Source organism: Podarcis liolepis (genome assembly GCF_965112155.1).
Source record: "Podarcis liolepis genome assembly, chromosome: 8".
NCBI classification, from domain to species: domain Eukaryota; kingdom Metazoa; phylum Chordata; class Lepidosauria; order Squamata; family Lacertidae; genus Podarcis; species Podarcis liolepis.
Genome location: NC_139560.1, coordinates 64,087,859 through 64,114,006, shown reverse-complemented (window position 1 = coordinate 64,114,006; position 26,148 = coordinate 64,087,859). Strand labels below are relative to the sequence as shown.

The 26,148-nt window shown below is 44.7% G+C and overlaps 1 protein-coding gene across 27 annotated transcripts in view; it reads right to left on the bottom strand.

Moving 5' to 3' along the window:
- Positions 1 to 26,148, bottom strand: part of RREB1 (ras responsive element binding protein 1) — a 131,702-nt gene that overhangs the window by 60,001 nt on the left and 45,553 nt on the right. For 2 of the 27 annotated variants that reach the window (XM_083519007.1, XM_083519016.1), the window contains exon 3: positions 11,684 to 11,814. The exons of the other annotated variants lie outside the window; for them this stretch is intronic. The gene's annotated coding sequence lies outside the window, so the exon portion shown is untranslated. The remainder of the gene's footprint in view (positions 1 to 11,683; positions 11,815 to 26,148) is intronic. 27 annotated transcript variants of the gene reach the window in all.

The following is a 26,148-nucleotide window of genomic DNA, read 5'->3' as shown; positions in this document are numbered from 1 at the left end:
TCAGTGCCTGGTACTTGGCATATTCATTTTGTGTCAGCAGAGTGCAAGCCTCTAATTCCCCAAAATATTTTTTACTGACTTTCATAACTTTCACAACTGGCTCAGTTCATGAGCAGCTAAAGGAATCAGCCACTGCATTGCCTTTCTGGAATTAAGAATATAGGCATGGCTGAAGGTCTATGGTTCTCCTAGCTAGAGATAAACTTTTCAGAAAATTCTATGGATTGGAGGGAAGAGAAAATAATTCGTTTCCTTCGAAAAACCTAACAGAACATTTCATTCTCTGCCCTACAGGTTTTAAGACTAAATTCTAGTTGGCTGAGTCATTTTTATCCTGCCTCAATGTCAAAAGTGCCCTCTTGGTAGCGAACAATAAATGGAATTTTAAAGAGAGAGAGAGATTATCTATCAATACCAAATAAACTACAGATGCTACTAAGAACACTGAGCAACAGATACATCTTAAGATATTTGCAAAGGCCTGTCTGAACATAACGTAAGAGCGAAAAAAGCTTTCCTTGCGCCCATCTGCTTAAAAGAGCACCCTGTCAAATCAGCTACATCCCCACTTTAAATGTTTGTTAGCAAATATTGGCATGTGAGGCTGCAGTAACAGAGCTGGTTCAATAGTGTAACACACTCTTTACACTGCTGCTGGGACATGGAGCAGCTTTCAGGAAACTGCACCACCCAACTTTGTGGCTGGAAAGATGAGGAGGGATCCCAAACCACTCAAGAGCCCACTGTGCTGATTTTGCACCCAGTGCAACACTGTCTCCAACTAAGAATAAACCAAAGTCACTCCCTGGAACAAACAGCAAATGTGCCCACCCAGTACACTGTTAGGCTGGAAGCTGCAGCTCCAATGTCTAGGGCAGGTGCCAAGACTCACAGAACTGTGAAGTCTGGAAAGGACCCAAAGGCCAATCTAGTCTAACCCCCTTCAATGCATGAAGCATTGACGTCACTTGCCCAATGAAAGGAATGTACATGTGCCTGTGTTCCAAATTATGGACAGTCCACTTGCCCTGCACAATACAGCAGTACCCACTGAGTCAACCTACATATATCTGATGCATAGCCAACTCTGGGGTACCACGACATGGTGGGATATTTGCATCATGGAACCCTGGAAAACGGCTTTTATATATAGATGTCTCAAATTGGGGGAGCTGGGGAACAAGAAGTGAAACAAACTGGTCCCCAACTCTCAACAGCAATTCTCAAGTTATCTTGTAAAAAGCTGGCTTTGTTCAATTGTCAAGGATGATTATTATCCTGCTAACCCAACACTTAGCCTAACCTTACCAGCATAACAACATCTCTACAAAATCACAAGATTGATTTTAGCTTCAAGTCTCAAGATCCTTTCAACTGCATTAAATCAAGGACCTTATCTATGCAAAACCTACCCTGTGCACCATGGAGCTATAGCCCGTCATCTGATTCTATGCACATGATACAGGGAGAGCTGCTTTCCCTCAACATGTTGCCTCACAGCCCTTTTTTGTTCAATCAGCTGTCTAGCTTATCTCGTCTGCTAAGAGAATGCCAGAAAACAAGGGTTTGGCCTGTTGCAGAAGGCTTCAGAGAACATGTCCAGGCAAACTGGAAACCAAGATTTTCAAAGAGGTACGTTTTTTTTTTGCTTAAAGCTTCTAGCAGCATCTTTGGCTACGCAAGTCAGAACAACATGGGCAATTTCAAATGCGTACCACCACTTCAGGCAACAACTTGAGAAAATTGGAAGCAAGCGTTTCCCATTCGGCCCCTAACACTTTGGGCAATGAGAAGGGCACATAAGGAGACAGCTTTTCCCGTAGCCACTAGACACTACCCATGAGATGCTACTTTGTTGTAACGGTAACCAGATCCATATATTCCCAGAGTCATCCTTAAAAAGAACAAGCAACAGTCACTAAGCATCCTTGGTTCTCCTTTGAAAGCAAGAGTTCCCTAGATTGAACTTGCAAGCCGCCACTCTGCATGCATCCCAAAGACTGACAGCTTAAAGGAGCAACCTAAAAGTGTCAGTGAATGAATTTCCAGCTTCAATTGTGTGTGTGTTTGAGCAGCCATGTCATAGAGATTCCTGCTTCTCCCTGCAAGATTGACATGCTTAGGCTGCGCTATCCTGTAGCTGGGAAACAGGGGGTTGTTGCAACACGCCCTGTAATACTCGAGGTGGTAGCTTTGATTCATGATACCTCTTGCTTTGCATCTTCACAAGGTGATTTATCGGATTTGCACCCCACCCTTCCTCCGAAAGGAAAATCTATTTATTACCACTGTTAAGAGGAGAGACTTCTGCAAGCCAGCAAGGAGAATCAACAGGTCCCTCACTTTGCAAGTTTCTCCCCCAATAAAAGTGATGAATCAAAACAACCAAAGTAGCAGCCCGTACCAAAATTGGCCTTGAAACCAGTATGAATGGGTCATGGTAATCGGCTTCATTCAAGCATGCCTGAAATATTGCCTATGTTCTCTCAGGGACCTTGCTAGAATAGGGGGTGTTGGCAACTGGGCAGTCCATCTTCCAAGCCTCTGGATCAACCTAGCTCAGATATGAGAATCTGGGTACCTACACCACACCTGACTGCCTTCGTTCATTGACAGTGCTACTTCCCAACTTTTAGCTAGTCTTGAAGCTCACCTCCCACGCCTGCCCTTATAAATTATTCTGTTTAGTAAATGATTCATTCTCCCATTAAGTGTTTAAAAAAGTAATGCTGCTAGCTCTCAAGTGCTTAAAACATTTTTTGTTTATTAAAAAGGCTTTCTCTGAAATGTGACCCAACCACTGACGCTTTTGATCAAATTTATACTAATGCTTTATTTGCATCCTACAGCATTTTAGTATTTTATATTGGACACCGGTATTTTTTTTTATTGAGCAGCATACAAGCAAATACAGTGTTCCTTGTTTTGGGACCTAATCTCACACTGCGGATACGACAGAATGTTTAATCTGCATTTCCAATCCTCATGACCACTGCAAGAGTTCCTCATTCGCACTACAAGTTCCTGGCCATCTGAACTCATCATCTGTAGTTGCAACAGTTCCTTGGGATCAATGGTGCCAAGAAAACTCAAAACAGCCAAGAGAGATCTGCAGCTGTTTCAGCCACTCAGCTCCAAAGACTAAACTGTGAAGGCAGCAGGAGACAGGAGCTAAAGCCAAAAGCAAGGTGACGGGAAAATGAAGGAAAGATGCGATGCAAGAGGTTCCAGGAATGAAAGCTGATTTACTGGGCCACAGAAGGCCAACACGCTTAATAAAATTATTTCCCATCCTGCACTCATCCCAGACATACAACTGACAAGCTGCTGTGCAAGTTAGGGTCTGTACAAGCATTAAGTATTCTGCACAAAAGATGGTTTCTCAAGACACTCAAATTTAAACACACACCAGGTTTCTGATTTCCATGGAGATGAGCAAGTTTAATCAGATGGACACTACACAATTTCTTTCCCCTTTTACCTCCAACTCCTTACCAATATTTTTTTTAAAAGAGTATTTTTCAGGAGTGTTTCACCAAAATAATCTTCCTTATATTTAGAACTTATCCCAGGTCTAAAAACCAGGGCATAGCATATGCAGCCTCCATTCTTGAATAATATTCCAGCCTTGATGAACAAAAATAGTAGCCACCGTGCTCTTTGAGGTTTGCAGAAGGAAATTTGCTTTCAGAATACACAAGCAAAATGCATCCAGCTTTTTTAAAAAATGAAGTGGAAAGTTTTCAAGGCCACTAAGTATTGCAAAGAAGTTGGACCAGAGACTTCATCAACATGTTGGTTAGATAACAGAGAGGAAACAATTCAGCTAACAGGGCCACTCTATATTTAAAATGTGGAGAACAAGCTTTCAAGTCTGAAAAACCTTTCTTTTCTTTCTTTCTTTCTTTCTTTCTTTCTTTCTTTCTTTCTCTCTCTCTCTCTCTCGCTTTAAGTAGTCTTTATTAAATATTTTCTTGTGTTGCAAACAAGTACATATAGCATCTCCATTTTTGATTCATAAATTCATTTTCACAGTTCGTTTATGTTCTGTATGAGACACTATCATCATGAAAGAGAGGGAAGAGACAGAGGGAAACATTCATTTATTGCATAGTGCTTGTGTAGGGAATGTTGTTTCATCATCACACAGGGAGGTCCTTTATTTGTACATTTATTTATTTTATTATTGCATTCAGTTGGTTGCAGTGTGGTTTGCTTTTGCGTGTGTGTTGTTGGGTCAGATTAGGCATATTCTTTCAGCAGAAAGTTTGGTCTTTTCTTTCTTTACCACCTCTTCCATGTCTGCAAGAAACAGCAGTGAGGTTTAGCTTCCCCTACAAGGCCTCCATCTCCATCTCCAAGACGCATCTTTAAAATGCAGAGTTAAGCTATCAATTAAAAACGTATTCATCCCAGACGGAAAGTGGGCTATCTCTACATGATAGGGAAATACTGCAGCAGCAGCAGGAAGCAAGAACCACGTAAATCGCAGCGCAACGCTCATTGCTACAGCTGGTCCTTATTTATTTTTTAAGTCAAACCAAACCTGTGGGCAGGCAATCTGGGACTGCAGCAGGCAGCGTAATTAAGAGGCTTGCTGCAAATTACCGTTTTCAGATACCAGTTTGCACACTGGAGACGTCTGCCCCCCGTCAATTGGTCATGCAGATGCCTAGGCATGCAACGCAATGATGAACAGGCCAGGAGCAATCAGGCCTGGCTGTTCCTATTAAGGCACGGTGGAAACCAGAGAAGCCGTAATGCCGCGACGAAGGAAAAACTGCAATTCAATGATGTCAGAACTCTCTGTGGGCATTTGCTCTCTGCACCTGTTATAGCTGGGAGGGGAGGCAGGGAATCTCCCCTCGCAGCCCCCAGCTTACAGGCCTGGCAGGCGCAACCAGAGCATGCCACAGCTCTTGAAAACTTTGGGAACAATACATTTACTCTGTTCATCTTCACGGCAACACATGTGCTTTCCTCCACGCTTTGAAAAGGAAACGGTGGAAAGCTAATCTGGTCAGTGCACATTTATGCAGCAGTTTCTCTTTTAACTCTGGGGTGTGTGTATATAAATATGTGTGTTTTCTTACTGGCTGCCCATGTTCAGTTTGTTTGTGTGGAAAGGGGGGTAGATGGGGGACAGGAGAGAATTTAATCAGCATAGTTCATACACAGGAAGCAGTGGGAAGATGCTCATCGCCAGGTTGCCCTGGTTATGACCTTCAACCATCTCAGAGACTTCCCCATCCTTTCGGCAACAAATCCTTCTACCATTTCCCCACTGGAAACGCTTCCAGTGATAGCACTTTAAGTAGAAACTGCTGCTGGTAACAACACCTCACTTGGAAGCGAGCAGCGAGCAGCAGAATTTCCCCAAATCTTGGCATTCTCAGGTTCATGAGCAACGTGGAAAACGCCTCTCCCGCCTCCCAGCTGCAAATAGAAACAGGAATCAAGTGACCCATGGCTAGCCACACAGCTACCCGTGTGCAACAATGGTAACTCAGAGGTCCAATTTTTTGCCGCAGCCAAGAGGCACAAAGTTCTGCCATGAAATAAAAGTTCGCAGTTCCAACTAGCAGCTACTTGTATTTCCAGGGAGCACCTGATCTCGTCCTTTGAAAACCACTGGTTTCTAGTGATTTCGTTTTGGGGGTTACAATATTATTTGCATCTTATTTTGCATTTGAAAAGTTCTAATCTACTTCTGGTGCGCTCTACTTTCCTCTCTCTCTGCAAGGAAAAGAGGTGGAGTAAGAAACCCATTGGTGCATCTTGGAAACTGCATCCCATAATATGCACCTCCTCTGTTGGGTCATAGCTCAGAGGGCATTAGGAAATGGGATGCAAGGAACAAATTCTCCTCCCAAGATAGACCATCTTACATTTTACACCTGAACTTATTTTGGCTCAACAACTTTCAGGGTGTCCTGGTTTTTATTTTTTTAAATATGGCACATGTCGTAATTTAGTGAGTGGGGAGAAGCACCACTGCCTTGTATCTTGAATAAAGGATGCTCAAAATCTCATTGTATTTGATGCTAACTGAAAACCCTACTAATATTTGTTTTATATAATGCAAAAAACAACAACACTCTCCTCTGCACACAGAAGCTTTCTTATTGGTAGCTATGTCGACTGCATCCTTGGTGCCTCTTGTTGTGTCTGTTTTTGGGGTTTTTCCGAAATAAATGCCAGCAAAGAAAAAAAATTTTTTGGAAAAAGATCAAGACTGAGGAAGGATGTAAGTATTTTTTTTAAAAAAAATGAAAAATCACATTCCACAGCATGGATTTTGATCAATTGTAATACAGCCCCTACGAATTTAGTTTTAAAGTGGCGTTTGCAGTCCTGGCTGCTGCTCTTTTCCAGGATGCAGGCCCCGCTGACAGGATTAAGTCGAGGCAGACTCAAGAAGCTGGGAGACAGCTGCCACATAGTCATTTATTACAGAGTGCCACTCCTCTGGAGTCGAGAGAGAAACAGACCCTCTTATTTTCAGCTGTGTTATCAGCAGGGGTTTCTTTGCTCATAAGGCTTTAGTGACTAGGCCTCTCCTGAACAAATATCTCCTTGGCTGTCTCTTCCACCCCCACCCCCCACCCCCACCGCTTATCTTTCTCATCCTCTTGTCCTATACTTCCAGTCAAACACAGGAACTCTCCCTTCTAGCTTCACAACGACCCAGGGCTGCCATTTTTATATTACAGAAGCCTCCATCTTTTCAGCCATGAGTCTCGGGGAAACTCCACTGAAACGCAGTTCATCCTAGCGGAAACATGTGCAGGGTGTTTTTTCTCCCCTAGTTTTGCTTTTTCTTCTTGTTTTCAACTGCTCAAAAATATTTGCCAAGTCGCCTTCCATTTCAATAAGCAAAAGGCATTATTGCCCTGTGCTTATCACACCTGAAGCCTGTGCACAAGAGTCAGTGTGGTGTAATGATTACTAATGTTGGGCTAGGACCTGAGAGAGCAGGGTTCGAATCCCCATTCAGCTATGAAGCTCACTGGCTGACCTTGGGCCAGTCACCATCTCTTAGCCTAACCCATAACTGTCAACTTTTCCCTTTTCTTGTGAGGAACCCTATTCGGAATAAGGGAATTTCCCCTTTTTAAAAAAGGGAAACAGTGACAGCTATGGCCTAACCCATGGTTTCCCAAACTTGGGCAACTAGCTGTTCTTAAGACTACAACTCCCATCATTCCTGGCTAGCAGGAACAGTGGTCAAGGATGATGGGAACTGTAGTTTAAAAAAATGGGAGACCCATGTTTGGCCTAACCTACCTCACAAGATTGTTGCGTGGATGAAACTGGGGGTGGGGGGGGTGGGGAGAGAACCACGTGCACCATATTGAGAACCTTGTAAGATGAAGGTGGTACAGAAATGAGATGAATGCTACTCAGAGGAAAAGTCCTGCCTCTGTTCAAAAGGGCTCACTTTCAGAACAGTAGCCTTGTGCACCCTTAACCTGGCATCATCCCCATTAATTTATTAGGATTTATTCCCGAGTAGAGATGAATAGGATTCGGCTACTTGATCCCAGACCTTGTGCTGCTCCTCCACAAGGGGCTGACGGGGGTCTCCCAGTTACATGGTCCCCTCACGCACACCCTCCAAAACTGTCCAGCTTTATTCCACAGCTTGGAGTTGGGTGTGGTTGCTGTCAGGCTCCTTTGCTGTTATAGTTGCATTGCACCCTTTGAAGCTCAGTGCAACTGCAGGGGATGAAATCCCATCCCACCTGTTTATATGAGGGATTTTATCTTTTTTTCAGAACGGCTTTTCAATAGCCACTCACCTGGGGCAATTCTCCAGCTTATTATTATTTATTAAATCCAAAGATCACACTTAACACAACACAAAAACACAGGTGACTAGACAAAGGGACATTCCAGAAGTCATGATTGTTTTGTTGTCTCCCCCCCCCCCCACCACCCTTCCTTTCACGTCACCAATGGCTAAACACAAAAGGTCTGCGAGAGTGAGCAGTCTAGTAAAAATGTTTGTGGGCCAGTCACTTTTGCTGACTTCTTCGCCAGGCTGGCTTTAACAACGTGCTAAAACAAAGGGGGTGAGAGAGATGGGAGGCACTCCCAAATAAGGGACTCGGTACGACATGTGGGAAAGTGGTTAAGTGAATCTTAATGATGGCAACCAGATGGCAGAACTCACCTATTGAGAATTAAGCCAAAGCTGACACAGGCTCACTTCCTGGGATCAATGTCTAAATTGCGAAAGAGGGAGCAGCAGCAAGGGAGCTCCACTCCCTGTCAACAAGCTATGGCAGAGGCAGAAAAAGGTTCTGGTATCACATCTGGTGTGGATTTCCAAGTTTCCGTTTTGCCTTCTGGGAATTGGGACAGAGGAAGAACTACTTGCTCAAGGCGATTTGATGTGTAAAGAGAAGAACACAGGCAGTTGCTTTACACTGAGTCATCCCTGAGCACTGGTCTTGCTAGCTAGGGATGATGGGAGTTGTAGTCCAAGAAGAGCTGGAGACCCAAGTCTCCAGGGATCTAACTCAATACTGTCTACACTGACTGGAAGCAGCTCTCCAGGGTTTCAGGTGGGGAACATTCCCAACCCTACCCAGAGACTGAACAGGGGACCTTCTGCATCCAAATAATATGCTCCACCTCTACAGCCCTCCTCAAGAAGAAAGAAGGGGAAGCCATGCAAACTCAATGGGGCTTCATTGCACCACAGTATTTCCGCATTCTCAGCGGCTAGCATCAGATTATCCAAAAACTATTTTTGAGGAGTGTCTGTGCAGGACTGAAGAAATTTCTCAAGCTCCTGGCCTTCAGCATTATTCTTTTTATATATCCCGCTTTTCCTCCATGAAGCTCAAAGAGGTGTGCATAGTTCTTCTCATTTTATCCTCACAACAACCACCCTGTAAAGGTAGATTAAGCTGAAAGTGAGCAAACTGGAAAACATAGTGAGCTTCATGGCCGAGTGAGGATTTGAACTTTTGGGATGCCCTCCAACTTCACAATTCTATGGTTCTGGGTCCTAGTTTGACGTTCTATCAAATTCTTAGGCATCTAAACAGCAGAGCGCCTTCTACAAGCTATACTAAATCCAAAATGGGCTCAAAATAAAGAGCAGTAAGCTTGTTTTTCAACATCTCCATGCATGGTGGCTTATAATATAACATGATGCATAATATATATCTATCGATATCGATATCGATATCGATATCGATATCTATCTATATATATATACACACACACACACACACACACACACACACACACATATCTACACATACACACACACACACACACACATATATATATATATATATATATATATATATATATATATATACACACACACACACACACATATACATACATAACACACACAGACTTTTAATGCAGATGCCTGAGCAGAATGCCCCTAATGATGCCCCTAATTTCAGAAACAGAATATCTGCAGTGTCACCTCCTTTTCAGAAATCTTGATCTGGCAACCCTTATTTGTTATCTTCCTTTCCGAAGTAACAAAAGGGCTTTAAAATAGCAGTAAGATGGCTCAAGGGAGCATGGCTCGATTCTGGGGATTATTGCGTTTTGGAGGATGTCAATACAGCATCCTGGCTGTATTTCATACCCTTATGCACCCAGGGGAGCGATTAGTTCATGATAAGGCCATTCCCTGGAGTGCCTAATTGCTTAACTGGCTTACCAAAACAAAACGGCTGTGCCAGTCTGAATCACACCAGATTACGGGAGACGCCTCTTCCCTTTTCTTCCTTTACAATCTCACCCATTGACTAAAACACACACACAGCACTCGGGAGACCTACGAGAATGTACTTGCTGCTTAATTGGTAACAAATGCTCTGGAGTTTCTCGCCCCTTCCCTTTGGGTGAAGCGTCAGCAACTATGGATGCGAAGAGAAAAACTGGGGGGGGGCAGTAAAGGGGGGAAGAGAGAGGATGCAATAAATATAGATCAGATGACTTTCAAATAGTAGCTCCATTCAGTTATTGCAAACTGCTGTAATTATTACACAGCCTATAATCAACTGGGAGCTTTAAGGCAGAACGTTTAAAGGAGAGGGTGTTGTCTGGATTCAGTTGCGGGTGGTGGTGGGGCTAAAACCTAGCGCTATCTGGTGCCATTTGAAGAAAGAGATTCTATCAATAAGCTAGGAAAGGAAGGGTGGAGGAAGAACATTGGTGTGTGTGTGATTTCTATGCAAAGCAGCCTATTCTGCCACATTAAAAAGGGGCAGCGAAACAGAATCCTGCTATTCCAGGCACCAGAACACTTAACAAGTCAAGCATCCGTCCAGCTTATGCCTCGCTTCTTCTGTCTTGAATTCATAAGAAGTACCCACAACAGGGCAGGCCCTGTTCTGTCCTTTTGGTTCAGCTTGCCATCCTCCAGCACAAGCGAGTCCGTCCCCCCTACACACAGCTGCAAATGTCTGTGTGTTTTTTAATCTTTTGCTGACCACGCAACGGCAGCTGGATTTCCTGCTGCCTTCCTAAAAGGGGTTGGTTCAACTTAAGTAAATACTGCTTGCATTGAGACCTTTGGAGCCTTGCCCAAGCAATGTTACTGCACAGGTCTCTTACATTCCACAACACATTATGTTCTGCCTCACTGAGAAGGGCCTGATGCGGTTAGATATTGGACAGTCTTCCATTTATTTTCTCTTTTTTGAAGACCTAGCCTCTTTCCACACGCCACAGTTTATTGCAAAGCCGGGAGGGCTTCTGACTCCTGAATGTGCACTGACTTTAATTCTCAAAATCAGCACATTCAAATTAGCAGGTTGAGCTACTGCCAAGAAGAAAACAGGCAAGTGCCCATATATTGTTGCTAAACAGATGTGTACAGTTAGCATTAGTTCATTACTTTAGATCACAAGCACAGTCAGAAAGCTTGCAGAATTTAAGTCTTACAAGTTAATTCAAGCTCCCCGCGTTTGTAATTCTTCCAAGACAACAAAAATGCTGGAAGAATTTCGGGCAGATCTCTCAGCCAGGTCACAAAATATGAGAAACCAGCAACTCGCCAGAAATAGCCTTGGGACTGGGGTTCAAATCCTACTTAGCTATGAAACACTTAGGCAGATCATGCTCATCTCAGCTACAACTGGTTGTTTGTAAAACAGTGACCTAGAGTGTAACAATATTACAACAGCAGCAAACGTGCTAGTTGCTTACTAGCAATGTGCAGGCTGGATGGATTTTGAAGGGGTGTTGTTGTTTTTAAATTATATTTATAGATGAAAAAGCATGTCTTTACAATAGGCAAACCTCTCTGCCAAATTATCTGGCTAAGTCTTTTATTCCTAATAGGATGTTTGGATAACCTGTGGCCCTAAAATGCCAAAACATGGGGGGGGGGGATGTAAACCCGGGCTCAGTTTCATCTCTGCAGCTATAAGGAAAAAGACGTGTTTTTGTTTAATAGTTAAGAACCCAGAAATACAGACGGGAGCCTTGGGAAGCTAGTGGTCAAGTCTGATCGTTAAATGGTTCCTTCCAAAAGCTATACATCCACACAGTCATAGTTCTTCCATAAACAGAATTTGTTCCAAGGCAAGTCAGCTACTCAGCACTTAGCAGCGCTGCCTGCTAAGGACCAGGATAATCACAGGCTCAGTTTATCATCTGGGAAACGTGCATCTAGCTCTCTATGCAAACTGACACCAACCTGCCTACTGGGCTCCCTTAAAGGAAATGTGTTGCAAGCCAGCTCCTGCATCAGAAGAAAGCTCATGTTCTGCAAATTCCGTGAATCATCCTTCTCAGCACTGATAGGGAGTCTTTTTCAAAAGCTTTGCCCTTGAGAGAAAAGGGGGAACGAGAAATTGCAGCCCTTTTAACAGGCTTCAACTGATGCTAATAAAAAGAAAGATGTGTGTATCAGAACAGATAAGTTTCATCTCTCGTGAATTTTGAAAAGTGCTTCCTTCCACCCTCCTTTCCTAAAGTTTGCTTTGTTTCTTTCTAAATGTAATCTCTCCCACCCACCACCCACAGCCAAAGACCAAAGGCAAAGATGTGCTTTGCCATTCCTTTTGAAACACTGAATTTCGCTAGCTACTCTCGCACCACTCGCCTGGAACAGAAACACGAAGACCAAGGTCAGTGCAGACGTGGGGGGCTTGAAAACTTCAGCCCACAGGAAACAGAAGGAGCCATTCAGCATCGAAGAAGCCTCACCAAGCCATGTAGGGACCAAGGTTCACTTTCAGCAAACCAAACCGTTAAATTTCTGCACAGAGACCTATTCGGAAAGCTTCGCTCAAATGCCATTCAGAACCACGATGGAAGAAATTGTCCCTTGCAAGAGAAAAATATATGAAATCAGCATCCGCCAGCTATAGGTAAACTAAGAGCATCTTCTAAGTTTCTGCCACTGAAGCTCTCAATTGCAGAATTTTATAGTGAAAACAGAATTTAAGAGCTTGGGCACTAGAAATGAGTAAACAATGAACGCCAGGCTATGGAAAATTACTGTGTATTCTTCTACTTGGTGCAGACTGTGAGATCCTGTGCTTCAAAATTCATTCATTCTTGTTTTCTTAACCACTGCTGTCCTAGACTGCGCAGTCCACTTAAGTCCCAGTATTCCTTATTATTTATTGGGCTCCTGAAAGTAAATCATTCCAATTTCTCTTAAAACTTTTGAGGAAAAGCTACAGCGCCAGTTCTGGATTCCCTTATGGCTAACAAGAGTGAAATTAATTCGCAACTCCCATCTTATCTCACCACTTTCTCAATAAGGACTGTTTCAGTGTCTCGATCGCAGATCAAAAAAAGAAGAAAAAGTTTGGGTAAATCCATGCCATACATTAAGAGCACATGACTTCCTCCACAACCCTGGGAACTGTAGTTTTTTCAGGATGCTGGGAACGGCGTCTTTATGAGGGGGACAATACAATTCCCAGGATTCTTTGGGGAAATTTGTGTGCTTTAAATGTGCATCAGATGTGTATTAAATGTATAGTGCGGATCTGCCCAATGTTAATACAGTGACACCAACCAGACATGTGCCTACCAACAAACAAAACCAACTAAAGGACTGTAACTTTCGCACGGCTGAAATTTTTAATGATTATTCCCATTCTGAGCTATGTACATATGCACAAGTACCCTCGAAAATCAGACTAACTACAATCTTATCAGGAAAACAGTGGGGCAGACCCAGAGCTTTTTCCTCCAGCTGGAACACAATGGAACTCAGTTCTGGCACCTCTCTGGTGTGCGCCATTGTCAGTATAAGAAAAGGGGGGTGTTCACAGTGAGTTTCAGCACCTCTTTTTCTGGAAAAATAGCACTGGGCAGACATAACTGTTGAAATACCTTTTGTTGTCAGTTATTAAATCCCAACTATAGAAGCCATTTTGATTTCGTATGAAAAACAAAAATTACCACACTCAGAATTTATGGAAATCTGCTTGAATACCAAGGACCTTTTCACACCTTATAAAAAAAACACCCTTCTTCGGTAAGAGATCATATGGAACCCATTGTCATGCTGCTGTACAGAACAATATAGTAGAAGTGGGCTTTTTTGCTGTGTGGACATGCTCTGGAAACTCTTCCCACAAAAAGCCAACATGCCCAAGTTGGCACCCGCACTTACACAGGCTCCAAGTTAATTGTGTTCAATGGCTTGAAAGAGAATCCCGACAATCTCTTCTTAAACAAAATGCATGTTTCTAGCCTCATGGAGCCAAGGCACTCGATTCCTGCATTGCGGAGCCAGTATGGTGTAGTGGTTAAGAGCAGTAGTCTCGTAATCTGGGGAACCGGGTTCGCTTCTCCGCTCCTCCACATGCAGCTGCTGGGTGACCTTGGGCCAGTCACACTTCTCTGAAGTCTCTCAGCCCCACTCACCTCACAGAGTGTTTGTTGTGGGGGGGGGGAGGGAAAGGAGAATGTTAGCCCGCTTTGAGACTCCTTAAAGGGAGTGAAAGGCGGGATATCAAATCCAAACTCTTCTTCTTCTTGCAGGGGGTTGGACCAGATCACGGCCCCTTCCAACGATTCTATGATAAAGCTGAACCAGATTTTTTTTAAGGGGGGGCAGTGCATTAGGATTTTGCTAATGATGGGCAAAAAAGGAACCACAATAAATTTCTTTATTCTCCTCATTGGGCCTCCTGAGATGCTGTCCTTTTGTCTCTCTCCCCTGACTCTGGTGGATGTCAGAACTCCTGTATTTCCCTATATATGTGCCCTATTAGACACACTGCATAAATATACACACCAGACTTGTATTGTAAGCGCTAACACAATAGCCAAAGCTATACAGGAAAGTCCCTGGACTCCCATGAGGTCGAATGAGTGAGCTGGCAGCAGGGGAACGGAGAACTCTGTCCCTCGTCCACACCCACCACAGAAATGAAGTTTGTGTTGCTCTTCTATCAGTCCTGCAGCAGGCCAGTTTAAAAGAGAGAAAAACTGTTGCAAGCTACTGACTTCTGCAGGCTAATTCACAAAGCTGGTGAGCATCTATGCACAATATCCAGAAATTTAGCAGCCTGGGCCAATGTGGTAGGAGTTATATGCAATAAAGCCAAGGGCCCTATGGCAGCAATTGTGGGAAGCTTTGCTCAACAATTTAATTCAACAACTTCTACCTTTTTAGAAATCTCTACCCTTCACTTTTCCAGGAACTCCACATAATACGAGCAAGCCAAGTTACCAATTCCGAAAAGCTGCACCTCTGTAATGGCGAGAAGCAATTAACAATGCATGGAATCTCCTCTGTTTGCAGAAAGTATTCCAGCTGCATAACTTGGAACGGTAGGATGTTGTGGGACGGCCTGCATGCTGCATCTTTCGAGACATGCACAAAAACCATACGGTGCGATAAAATGTGATGTGCCGTCTGTGTAAGGACACCTGGCCAAAGGCATCGTTGTGCCAAAAGGACTTTCCCCCATTACTTCAGCCTTACAATGAGCACAGTCAATTAGCGAGTTAAGAGAGAACAGCAGCTCAGCAGCTCCAGTCTCCCAAGATGAATTAAGGGCTCTCTTTGCAGAAAACAAACTTGATCTCTACAGGACGACACTTGCCAAGTCCTGACAAACAAGCCAATCATCATGAGTGTAGCTTGAAGTCTACTAAATCTTAATCTTTGTTTAGAGACACTCAAAACCAGCCAATTTTTTTCACGGGTTACCTGTAATTTTAGCATCACCAGGCCTTCCCAGCTCCATTTCCATTCCTGGCACTTCCTACGATATCAACAACCACTATTATATTCCTCACTCAACAGTGGGAGGCGGGGGAATCCAGGGGGTGAGTGGGAGGGGCAGAACAGGGCCAGTTGTCTGAGAAGATCCCATGGCCATGCAAGCTTTCCTCGAGAAATCTCTCTCAAAGCTTGTAGGTGTGTCACATTCCTTTTTCCGAGCATTCCCGCTGTGTAGAAGGGGAAGGTAAATATTGGTGTGGTGCGTAGAGATGGCAGCTCAATAAAGATACTGACAGTCAAGCAAAACAGACTGCAGATGCAATCCAAGAAACACATCCCGAAAACAGGATTTCAACAAGGGCAGTCCTGAGTACTGACTGATGCAGAGATCTCTTCTAGCTTGGACCAGATAATCCCCACATCAGGTGGCAAAGTCAACTCACTGAGGTGAGGGGATTGCTGAGATGGATCATTTTAAGACTCCCGTTTGGGGGTGGGAAGAGGATTACAGCTTTTGAGCATTGCCCTACAGTAAAAACTACAGTGGTACCTCGGTTTAAGAACTTAATTCGTTCTGGAGGTCCGTTCTTAACCTGAAACTGTTCTTCACCTGAAGCACCACTTTAGCTAATGGGGCCTCCTGCTGCTGCCGCGCCGCAGGAGCATGATTTCTGTTCTCATCCTGAAGCAAAGTTCTTAACCCGAGGTACTATTTCTGGGTTAGCGGAGTCTGTAACCTGAAGCGTATGTAACCTAAAGCGTATGTAACCTGAGGTACCACTGTATATGCAAACAGAATATGAACATTCTAGCTCAGGCTTCCTCAAACTTGGCCCTCCATATGTTTTGCGACTACAATTCCCATCATCCCTGACCACTGGTCCTGCTAGGGATGGGAGTTGTAGTCCAAAAACATCTGGAGGGCCGAGCTTGAGGAAGCCTGTTCTAGCTCAACCTTCTATGGAAAACTGGCACGGCAGGAAATGCTTTGTGGAGGGAAGCATTAAAAACGTGGATTCTTCTCACCTGAAGTGGTACAAGGAACTCATTCTGGTGCACAGGCAGATTTAAACCTTAGGATCCCCTGCGTTTTAACTTGCTCATAATGCTCATGAAAGTCAGAAGCCCCGGGCCACACAAAAGGAGCTGTAACCCTTCTCCACAGTAGAAATGGGCAAATATTGGCACAGGAACAAGCTGTAGGGCCTCCAAATGGCCCAGGGCTTCTCTGGCTAGAACAGCATGGGAAGGAAACATACTGCAGCTCCCGTACCATGAAGGTAAATGTCAGAAAGGGAAGGAAGCCGTACCACTTTTTACAATGCTGTAAAATCTTCTCTTGTCCCAAGCCTGCTGGGCCTTTAAAGCTGCTCTCAAACACATAATAGCATAAAAGGTAGGGACCCCTGACCATTAGGTCCAGTCGTGGCTGACTCCGGGGTTGCGGCGCTCATCTCGCTTTATTGGCCAAGGGAGCCAGCGTACAGTTTCCGGGTCATGTGGCCAGCATGACTAAGCCGCTTCCGGCAAACCAGAGCAGCGCATGGAAATGCTGTTTACCTTCCTGCCAGAGTGGTACCTATTTATCTACTTGCACTTTGACGTGCTTTTGAACTGCTAGGTTGGCAGGAGCAGGGACCGAGCCACGGGAACTCACCGCGTCGCAGGGATTCGAACCACCGATCTTCTGATCGGCAAGTCCTAGGCTCTGTAGTTTAACCCACAGTGCCACCTGCGTTCAATGGCATACACTACCCATAATACAGAACTGAACCTCATAGTGCCATGGAAGAGGCAAGCAGATATGGCAGAAACACATCACTGAGGTTGTTGCTGGGTCACACAGAAGACCACATTTCAGGCCGTATTCAAAAGCACACCAGTTCTCCGATGTGGAGCATAATTACAAGGAAACAAATCCTGTTGAACTGAGCAAGACTGGCTTCAGAGTAAACCTGCTCTGAATCATAGACTTCTCTGCTCTCTCAATCACCTGTTCCTAAGCTTATATAAACCCAGTAGTGACCAGCATGTTCTTAGACTACTACTCCCAGAATTCCTGAGCATGGCAGACTGATGGCTAGGACTGATGGGAGTTGGAATCTAGCAGATTCCTGGACAGTGCCATGAGCATCACTCATAGTCAGCATGGCACTGCCTTAATGGTTAGTCATGTAAAGACTTGAGAATGGTTCATTCCCAGCAGGAATAAGCATTAGAACTGATTTTACATAGATAGCTAAGACGGACAAACACATACATACATAGATCTCAATTATTACTATAATTGAGGATGGAGCTGCCCTGTATCCAAATGTCTATGCATGAAAAAAGCTCAGATGAAGCAGAAATTCACTCATGGGAGCAGAGAATGAAAAGACACCTGCTGCACAATTCTTAGATTCTGTTCAGCAAGTGCAGAATGTGGGAAAAATTTACTTCTTACTTGTGTTCTACCTCTGAACGTTTCTATTAAAACCTGAAGCAGATGGAGATCTTTGAAGTTTGATATTTAAGGCAAAAAAAAAGGCACATAAACTCTCCAAGGCATGCCCAAGTTTTACTTAAGAGGTATAGAGAGCATCAAAAGATGCACATTTTCTGGGCAAACGTGGGGAAACCCACTTTACCTTCAAAAGTGAATAGAAACAAGCCCATAGCCGAACGAGGCAGTTTGAAACACGTCTGATTGCTCGATTATATAACCCATCAAACAGCATGTTAAGCTACTGGTTGCCAAGTCCCAGCTGGGCGTGGGGCGGGGGGAGACTCCCGTGCTTAAACTGATGTGAAGGATACAGCTCCTTTGCCTGTTGCATCTCCAACTGCACAGCAATTAGAGACACTCTTCCTTTCTTGTCTTCAGAAATACACTCTCAAGGACACTGTTTTGACTCCCAAAGTAAGCTCCTGAAACAACCATCCCCACGGACGATCAGATTCTACAAAGTTAGCTTCACCTGGCAACATGGGCTTTGTAGGTATGGAGCACAATGTTTATCCATTCATTCATAAATACATTTATATCCCACCTTCTGTCATGGAAGCCAAGGCAGTATGCTGTACACATAGTTCCCATAGTTCCCACCAAATCTGGTTCCCTCCACCTTGCCCTCCAAAGTTGCTGCCATGGCCCAAACAGCTCTGAGAGCCCAGCTTGCTATCACATTGCAATTCACAGCACCACCTGTTGGCAGCCAAGCAAACTGCAATGTGATGACATCCTTAGGAAAATATGTACCAGGAGAGAAAGTTCAGGAGGAGGCAAGAAATGTAAGTAGCTTTCAAGGCCACATTTGATCTGTGGCCTGTCTGCCTGTTCTCTACACCAAAGCTGACATTAAGTCCAGCACATGAGTCTCTCTGATACTGTTCTTCGGTTCTGTTAAGGGGAGAAAGTTTGTTTTATTTCCGTAATAGCCATAATTTCTGGAATAGTGTTCAGTCACCGCCACAGATCAAAATTGCTACCCTACAAATTTGCAAGAGCCTTGTGGTAAACAACTCACCTGGGTCAACAGAGATACGGAACTCCATGAAAGCAAGTGGCCTCCTTTGGGCTTCAATGGCTAGCATGGAAATGCAGCTTCTTATAAGGGTAGTAAAAAATAATTTTGAAAAATTACAGGCTAGTAACTTCTTGCTTATTTACAAGGCTGATATATAATCATAAAATGATGGAGTATTGGGCGGAGGGGAAAAGGTTTGCAAAGAATATGCACCCTTAATATACTTTTAATCAGTGCGGCTAAAGAGTACAGTGCTACCTTGGGTTACATATGCTTCAGGTTACATACTCTTCAAGTTACACACTCCGCTAACCCAGAAATAGTGCTTCAGGTTAAGAACTTTGCTTCAGGATAAGAACAGAAATCGTGCTCCGGCAGCGCGGCAGCAGCAGGAGGCCCCATTAGCTAAAGTGGTGCTCCAGGTTAAGAACAGTTTCAGGTTAAGAACGGACCTCCGGAATGAATTAAGTTATTAACCCGAGGCACCACTGTACTTTTAAAGGGCCAAACTAATCCATGTAAAGTGATCTTGAGTGCAAACCCTTAGGTCGGAGCAGGATTTGAAAGGCACAAGGGAACACGGAGCAGTCGCATTCGGACACTCTCCTCTTTGCAAAGTCCAGAGAAACATTCCCCCCCCCCAAAAAAAAAAAACAGCTGTGGGGAGGCGCAGGATAGTCTCCCATCCATTTCTGTAGCAGCATTCCCAGCAAAAGCCGTTCTCCTCCTCCTCTTCCAGCCAAAATGACAGGTTCACATTTAGCCAGTCTTTTTTAGACAGCGCCGTCAGAGAATCTCAATTGAAGCTCAGAGGCAGCAGCTACGTGCAACTTGTGTGTTTGTCACCACCACAGCAGCACACTGCTTCCATTTCCTTCTAAAGTGTTTCCAAAGGGGAAACGCAGTGCTTTAAAAGTTGGTTCTTCCCACCTCCCACCCCACCCTGTTCTCTCCAAAAAGCACAGCCACTCCTTGCTTCGGCTGATTACCAAGCAAGGTTAAAACTTCCCTGTCTCACAGAGGCTGTGTGTGTGTCCCTTGATGAAGCGTGCTAATCGCCAATCCCACAATACTGCCCAATACCCAAGCAAGATCTTTGGTCTATCTAGCAGCTCTCTGTCTGGCAATGCCTCTTCCAAGGTCTCCGGCAGAAATTTCGCTACCTGATCCTTTTATTCCTGGAGATGCCATGATCAATCCTAGGCCTGGGATCAGCCTCCCGCAAAAGTAGCTCTCTCTGGCCCCTGAGGGCTCTTTCTGAACCAGGTACAACACACACAGGTGAAATGTTAAATTTAACCTCTTAAAAATTAGAGACAGTAGGAATTATTCTTTGAGATAACCTAGAAAGATCCCAGCACCAGGAAGTAGGGCTCAGATGCTGAGCTGTGAATCAGGAAGTTCCCGCTGACAGGAACTCACGAAGCAGCCTTAGGCAAACCACACCGCCTGTCACCACTGGTCCTCTTTCTGCAATATAAGAACAATATTCTTCCTTACAAGTTGTTGTAAGGAAGAGCGCTAAAATTTACGTGAAGCTGCTCACATACTAAGGACGAGTAAAAAATAATTAGAACTAAAGGAAAGCAATACTTTGCCTGAATAAACACTACAGTGGTACCTCGGGTTAAGAACTTAATTCATTCTGGAGGTCTGTTCTTAACCTGAAACTGTTCTTAACCTGAAGCACCACTTGAGCTAATGGGGCCTCCTGCTGCCGCTGCACCGCTGCTGCACGATTTCTGTTCTCATCCTGAAGCAAAGTTCTTAACCCGAGGTAATATTTCTGGCTTAGCAGAGTCTGTAACCTGAAGCATATGTAACCTGAAGCGTATGTAACCCGAGGTACCACTGTACTATGGCAGTATAAAGGCTGCAACCCTACCATGGCCCCTTAAATCCCTGGGAAACTCTTGGAGAACAACAGTCATGTAGTGTGTCCACAGCAGTGACCAGAGGAGGAATGACCACTGGGAAGAGCGAGGAGAAGAAACACCATGGTGAACCTGCAGTAGCAAAACTAGGCCCCTTCACCTGCCCCACCTGCAATGAAGCATGTCTCTCCCGTATCTGTCTCTACAACCACAGCAGACAATGTAACTCTCCAACGGTTTGATTTTACCCCCGAAGATCCACTCTACTATTGTCTCTCAAGACAGAAGGATGCCCCGAACAACAACAACAACAACAAACATGGGTTCTCGCAACCAAACTGAATGCATGGTTGCAGGCTGACTACAGTATATAGCTAACTCTGTGTGTGTCAGTAACAATAACTGGTAAGCATTTTCTCATAGTACACTGTGCTTAGAATGTTTAGTGAATAAGTAAATTATTCACCTTCCTAAACAGTTTATCTTTTATTTTAATTTAAGAAACAAACACTTGTAGAGAGCTTTCAAGCATTCTGCAGGCATTATCTAGCTGCGAACCTTGCAAACAACCCTGTAATGCAAATTAGGATTAACATGACTGACTTGCCTTTGGGCCACCTTCTGAGTTCATAAAGGTAAAGGGACCCCTGACCATTAGGTCCAGTCACGGACAACTCTGGGGTTGCGGCGCTCATCTGGCTTTATTGGCTGAGGGAGCCGGCGTACAGCTTCCGGGTTATGTGGCCAGCATGACTAAGCCGCTTCTGGTGAACCAGAGCAGCGCACGGAAACGCTGTTTACCTTCCCGCCAGTGCAGTACCTATTTATCTACTTGCACTTTAACGTGTCGCAGGGATTTGAACCGCCAACCTTCTGATCGGCAAGCCCTAGGCTCTGGTTTAACCCACAGCGCCACCCGCGTCCCGCTCTGAGTTCATAGCATGGGCAAAATTCAAAGGGCTTCCCAGTTTGTAGTGGTTACGCTGCACCACCTGTTCACCAGGAGAGTTACCACTGATTCATCAACTTGCAGGGTTAAGAATTGTAACAACTCTAGAACAGGACATGGCAAGCATCAGATAACTTTTAACAAGTTCTTTCCCTTTGCAAAAGCTAATGGGTATCAACCCCGTTGTTGCACAGTGATCCAATTTTTTCTTAACTAGCTTGGGGGAAATGCTAAATTGCAGCTAACAGCTGCTTTGTAATTGTGCCAGGACTCCATTGTCCTTTCCATAGCACCTTAAAATCCAAGAGGCAACTGGAAACTAATAGCAGGCAGACAATAACAATAAATTCTTAAGCCAGGTGCAGTTTATAATCAGCCGCTGAAGCTCAGAACCCCACTCATTAATGTTGTGGGAGGGAACTAGATTCAAGAACTGCACAGGCCAATTCCCCCCCCCCCTTTCGTTCTTGTGAATTCCCTCAATCAAGGAATGAAATTCTCCAATTCTCTTTTGAGTGCTTCCCCCAAGTGCTTACAACTAGACATTGCTTCAAGAAGCATTCACACAGACTTTAATTACAGAGCAGCTAGAACACATTCAATGTAATAAAACACACGGAACACAAGGGCAGCTCAAATTAATTTAGCTTCCTCTTATAATCTTTGTTTTGTGAATGTACTACCACGGTTTTAGGGGTGTTTAATGGGGGGGTAGAACAAACTGTTTTCCATTTGGAAGAGTGACCTTTCAACCTTGACGTGTGATGTTAACACAGGAACAGGGATGTGTGTGAAATTGATCTACATTAAAATCCAGGGTCACGTGGTACAAACAAGATCTGCATATCGTCAAACAGCGTAGCTTCGACTCAAAACCCGCATGCAGTGGTACCTCAGGTTAAGTACTTAATTCGTTCCGGAGGTCCGTACTTAACCTGAAACTGTTCTTAACCTGAAGCACCACTTTAGCTAATGGGGCCTCCTGCTGCTGCCGCTCCGCCGGAGCACGATTTCTGTTCTCATCCTGAAGCAAAGTTCTCAACCTGAAGCACTATTTCTGGGTTAGCGGAGTCTGTAACCTGAAGCGTATGTAACCTGAGGTACCACTGTATTATACAGGCAGCCACACTGTTATTAGTATGTTTTATGCTGGTCTGTCAATCAAGAGACATTTACATTCAGTAAGTGCATTTTTAGTCCTCATCATGGCAGGCTTGACAGTCTGAGCCACCCCAAAAGAATAGGGAACATTTTCAGTGACAGCCACTATAAGCCAAGTGTGAGGGAGGAGATGAAGCTTAGGAGACCAGGTACAAAGGACCACAAGGCTTTCAGAGTGGCAAAGGAGGGAATTTCAAGAGGTGTATCTTGTGAGAATGAGAAAAGTCCTCCCTGCTGATGTTTGTACCTGGGTCTCCCAGACGATCATTCCCTTCCTCCTCATGTCACATTTTGCCTGGCTTTCTCCATCACCACTTGCCTAAAAATAGTCCCATTTGGTGGCAACCAAGCTGGGCTCAGAAGCAAACTATTTGGTTTTTAAAGAAGATAAAGGCAAATTCACGGAGGATAAAGCTATCCATAGCTACATCATGGCTATGATCTGCCTCCACAGTCAGTCGTGCTTCTGAATACCAGTTGCTAGAAGCCAAAGGAGGAGCGAGAGCTCTTGTGCATTGGTCCTGCTTATAGGCTTCTTCCATTGGGGCATCTAGTTGGCCACTGTGAGAATAGGGTGCTGGACCAGACGGGCCTGATCCAGCAGGCTCTTCGCATGTTCTTAACTATTTGCACTCTTCCACCACTTGCACACCCACATGACTGTTGGGAAAGGGGTAAGAAAACTGCTGAAGAGAAGCACACAGGACTAGGAGGAAGCTGGTGGAGGTGTGGAATCCCCAGGTTGCTACAAACACAGGGAGACTGCTGACACCCTGCCAATGTGAAGTCCTTACCTTTTACAGCAAAGCTCGAGTGGGGATTTCTGCAGTTGCAGCTCTTCTCAGCCCTCCATGACAAGCTGCACTTTCTGAAAATCATACTCCTACACCTCTGCTGAAAGTCACAAAAGCACCAACTGTGATGGGTAGTGCTCAAAGTGTTGGAAAGCCAGTGTTAGAAACTCAGGTATATAAGTTGAGCGACAAATGGTTCCTTAAACCAGGGTTACAGTCGCCAAAACAGAATGCCTAGGTGCCATTTTGGGGCCAGACAGCTCGAAAGTCCTATTTTTTCAATACAACCTTTTGGTTCCTGAAATTCATTCCGATTGTGCAGATAAAATATAACAGAATTCAACAGGATGTGTTGCTAGTGTGTGAAGACAGTCAAGATCCAAAGATCCTCAGGCGCCATCCTGGTGCCCAGCAGCGGAGGAAGCCGCTCAGGCACCCAGGGTGGAGTGCCCAGGGATGCGGCAAGCCGCCCATAGGGGTGTGGCCTCCGGAGTCTGCCTGCCTCCTCCCACTCAGCCATTCTACAGCTGGGAAGGAGGCAGCATGCAGACAGTTTGGGCAGTGTGGAGCCTGCGTGCACCCAAGCCACCACATCTCTCCCAGGAGAGACATGTGGCTCGGGCACGCTGCAGACCCCACAGGGAGTGCCACCCAGCATTTTGCCACCCCCCCTCACTGGTGACACCCGGGGCAGACCGCACCCCCTTCCTCCGCCCCTGCATCTTCACTTGGTCACAAGTGGCCGACAGCCAGGCACAAAATGCACCTAGCATCTGGCAAATTTCGAATGCTGGCTGAGTGTAATACTAGCATACCCACCAACATCCCACTGATCAAAATCGGGGCGCTTGGGGGTTTTTTGTCCCACACTCTCGTGGCAACCAGCTGATTCACTCAATTGTGCAAGACCAAAAAATGAGCATCTTTTGACCTGGTGCTAGCTGGTTCATGCAAGAACAAAAAACCGAGCATCTTTTGGTCTGGCGGGAGAGCGCAAGACCAAAAAACAATAAACAGGACATTCCAGGATCCAATCAGAAGCCAGGATGGCGTCTGTAATTCTGGGAGGTCCCACTCAAATCAGGACAGTTGAGGAGTATGTAGCAGCCATATTCAAATCAGGACCTGGAGGTCTTTCCAGTGCAGAATCCTTGAGGTCAGAGAGAGTCAGGGCTTGACTGAGAGACGCTTGAACCTAGAATGTCATCACCCCCCAAAAAAACACACCAATTGGCTGATTAGGCAAAAGGCTCCCTGTATTTAGAAAAGTCCTGGCCAATCCAGAGGTTTCCTACAAACTGCCAACTGCAGGGGCCATTGCTTTGGAGCCATTCTGCACCTAAAGGAGGCTCCAAGTCCTGCGAACTAGATATTTGTCCACAGAAGCTCACTAGACCTAGCTCAAGCCTCCTTCCCCAACATTGTCTCTCTCTTTGCATCGAGTAAACCTTTCTCCCTGCCGCAAAAATAATCAATGTTATTCAAATGAGAGCCTCTAAAAATTCTTGTTCCTTCTACTACTGCTCAAGCCCTAATAATTAAATGAGCATTTAGAAGCAGGCAAGAAAGGATGTGTTTACGTGCGTATCTGTTACACCAGACTGCTCCTTTACTTCATCTGTTTGTTAAACTGGCCGTTTTGCTTTAAGAGAATCCGCAGAAGAAGACGACGACAGTGGAGGAGGATTTGGAAGATCTTCTGGAAAAGGCTAAGACGTTGGAGGATGTTGTGCGCACAAAGATGCAGCTATTAAAGAGACCACAGTGCCCTCATTTAGTCCAGCAAATAGGAAAGTGGTTATTCTGTTCTGCAGCAGCTTTAGTAAGTTCTCAAACAAAGAAGCTTGATGAAGGCAGACAGAGAGGGACTTATCAGCTTAGGAAATGGGAAGGATGCTCCAATTAACTACCAAGCAGTCAGACGTAATTCACTCTGATGAGGCCAATGAGAGAAGACAAGATGGAGAAAATTCATGGCCCAGCCACTTACACAACACTCAAAACATTCCCTTGCTGGCAGTTAAGCTGCCCACTCTTTTCTACAACTTTCCCCAACTACGTCAAGAGGTCATAGGTACGCTGATCATCCTAGGGAAACAATCCATGGGAGAGTTGCTCTTGTACAAGCCCTAGTGACACAAATCTGTTTCCATTGCTTCGACTCCATCTCTACTAGAGGAAAGTTCACCTGCTAAGAGTCCTGCATGTCAGAACTGCTGTTGAAAGGCAGCGGACCACTCCTAGAAACAAGATCCCGTGAATCTTGTGTGTAGCAATGGCACACTAGCAATGGCAGCTTGAGCCGGGATCCTGATCTTTTCTGATGGCGTTTCCGCCCAAGGAAGTGTGCACAAAAATATTATTTCACATTAAAAAGGCATGCACAGTTAAGTGTTTTTAGGGTTGGAATGCAATCGGATGCATTAAAAAATGTGTATTTCACAGGAAGGATGCATATAAATTGTGTGCATTTTGCATACAGATTTTTCATGTGCTGTTTCATTATGTCCACAAAGAACAGGGACAAAATGGAGCTATAAGTGAGTGCCAGTGAAACTGACACAGAACAGACTTAAGCTAGTTGTGTGTTGTGACTTGTCATAGACACACTATAATATTGTATTCAGCAGAAACTGGAAAACCCATTGTTTATTACAGGCAGTGACCATTTTGTGCA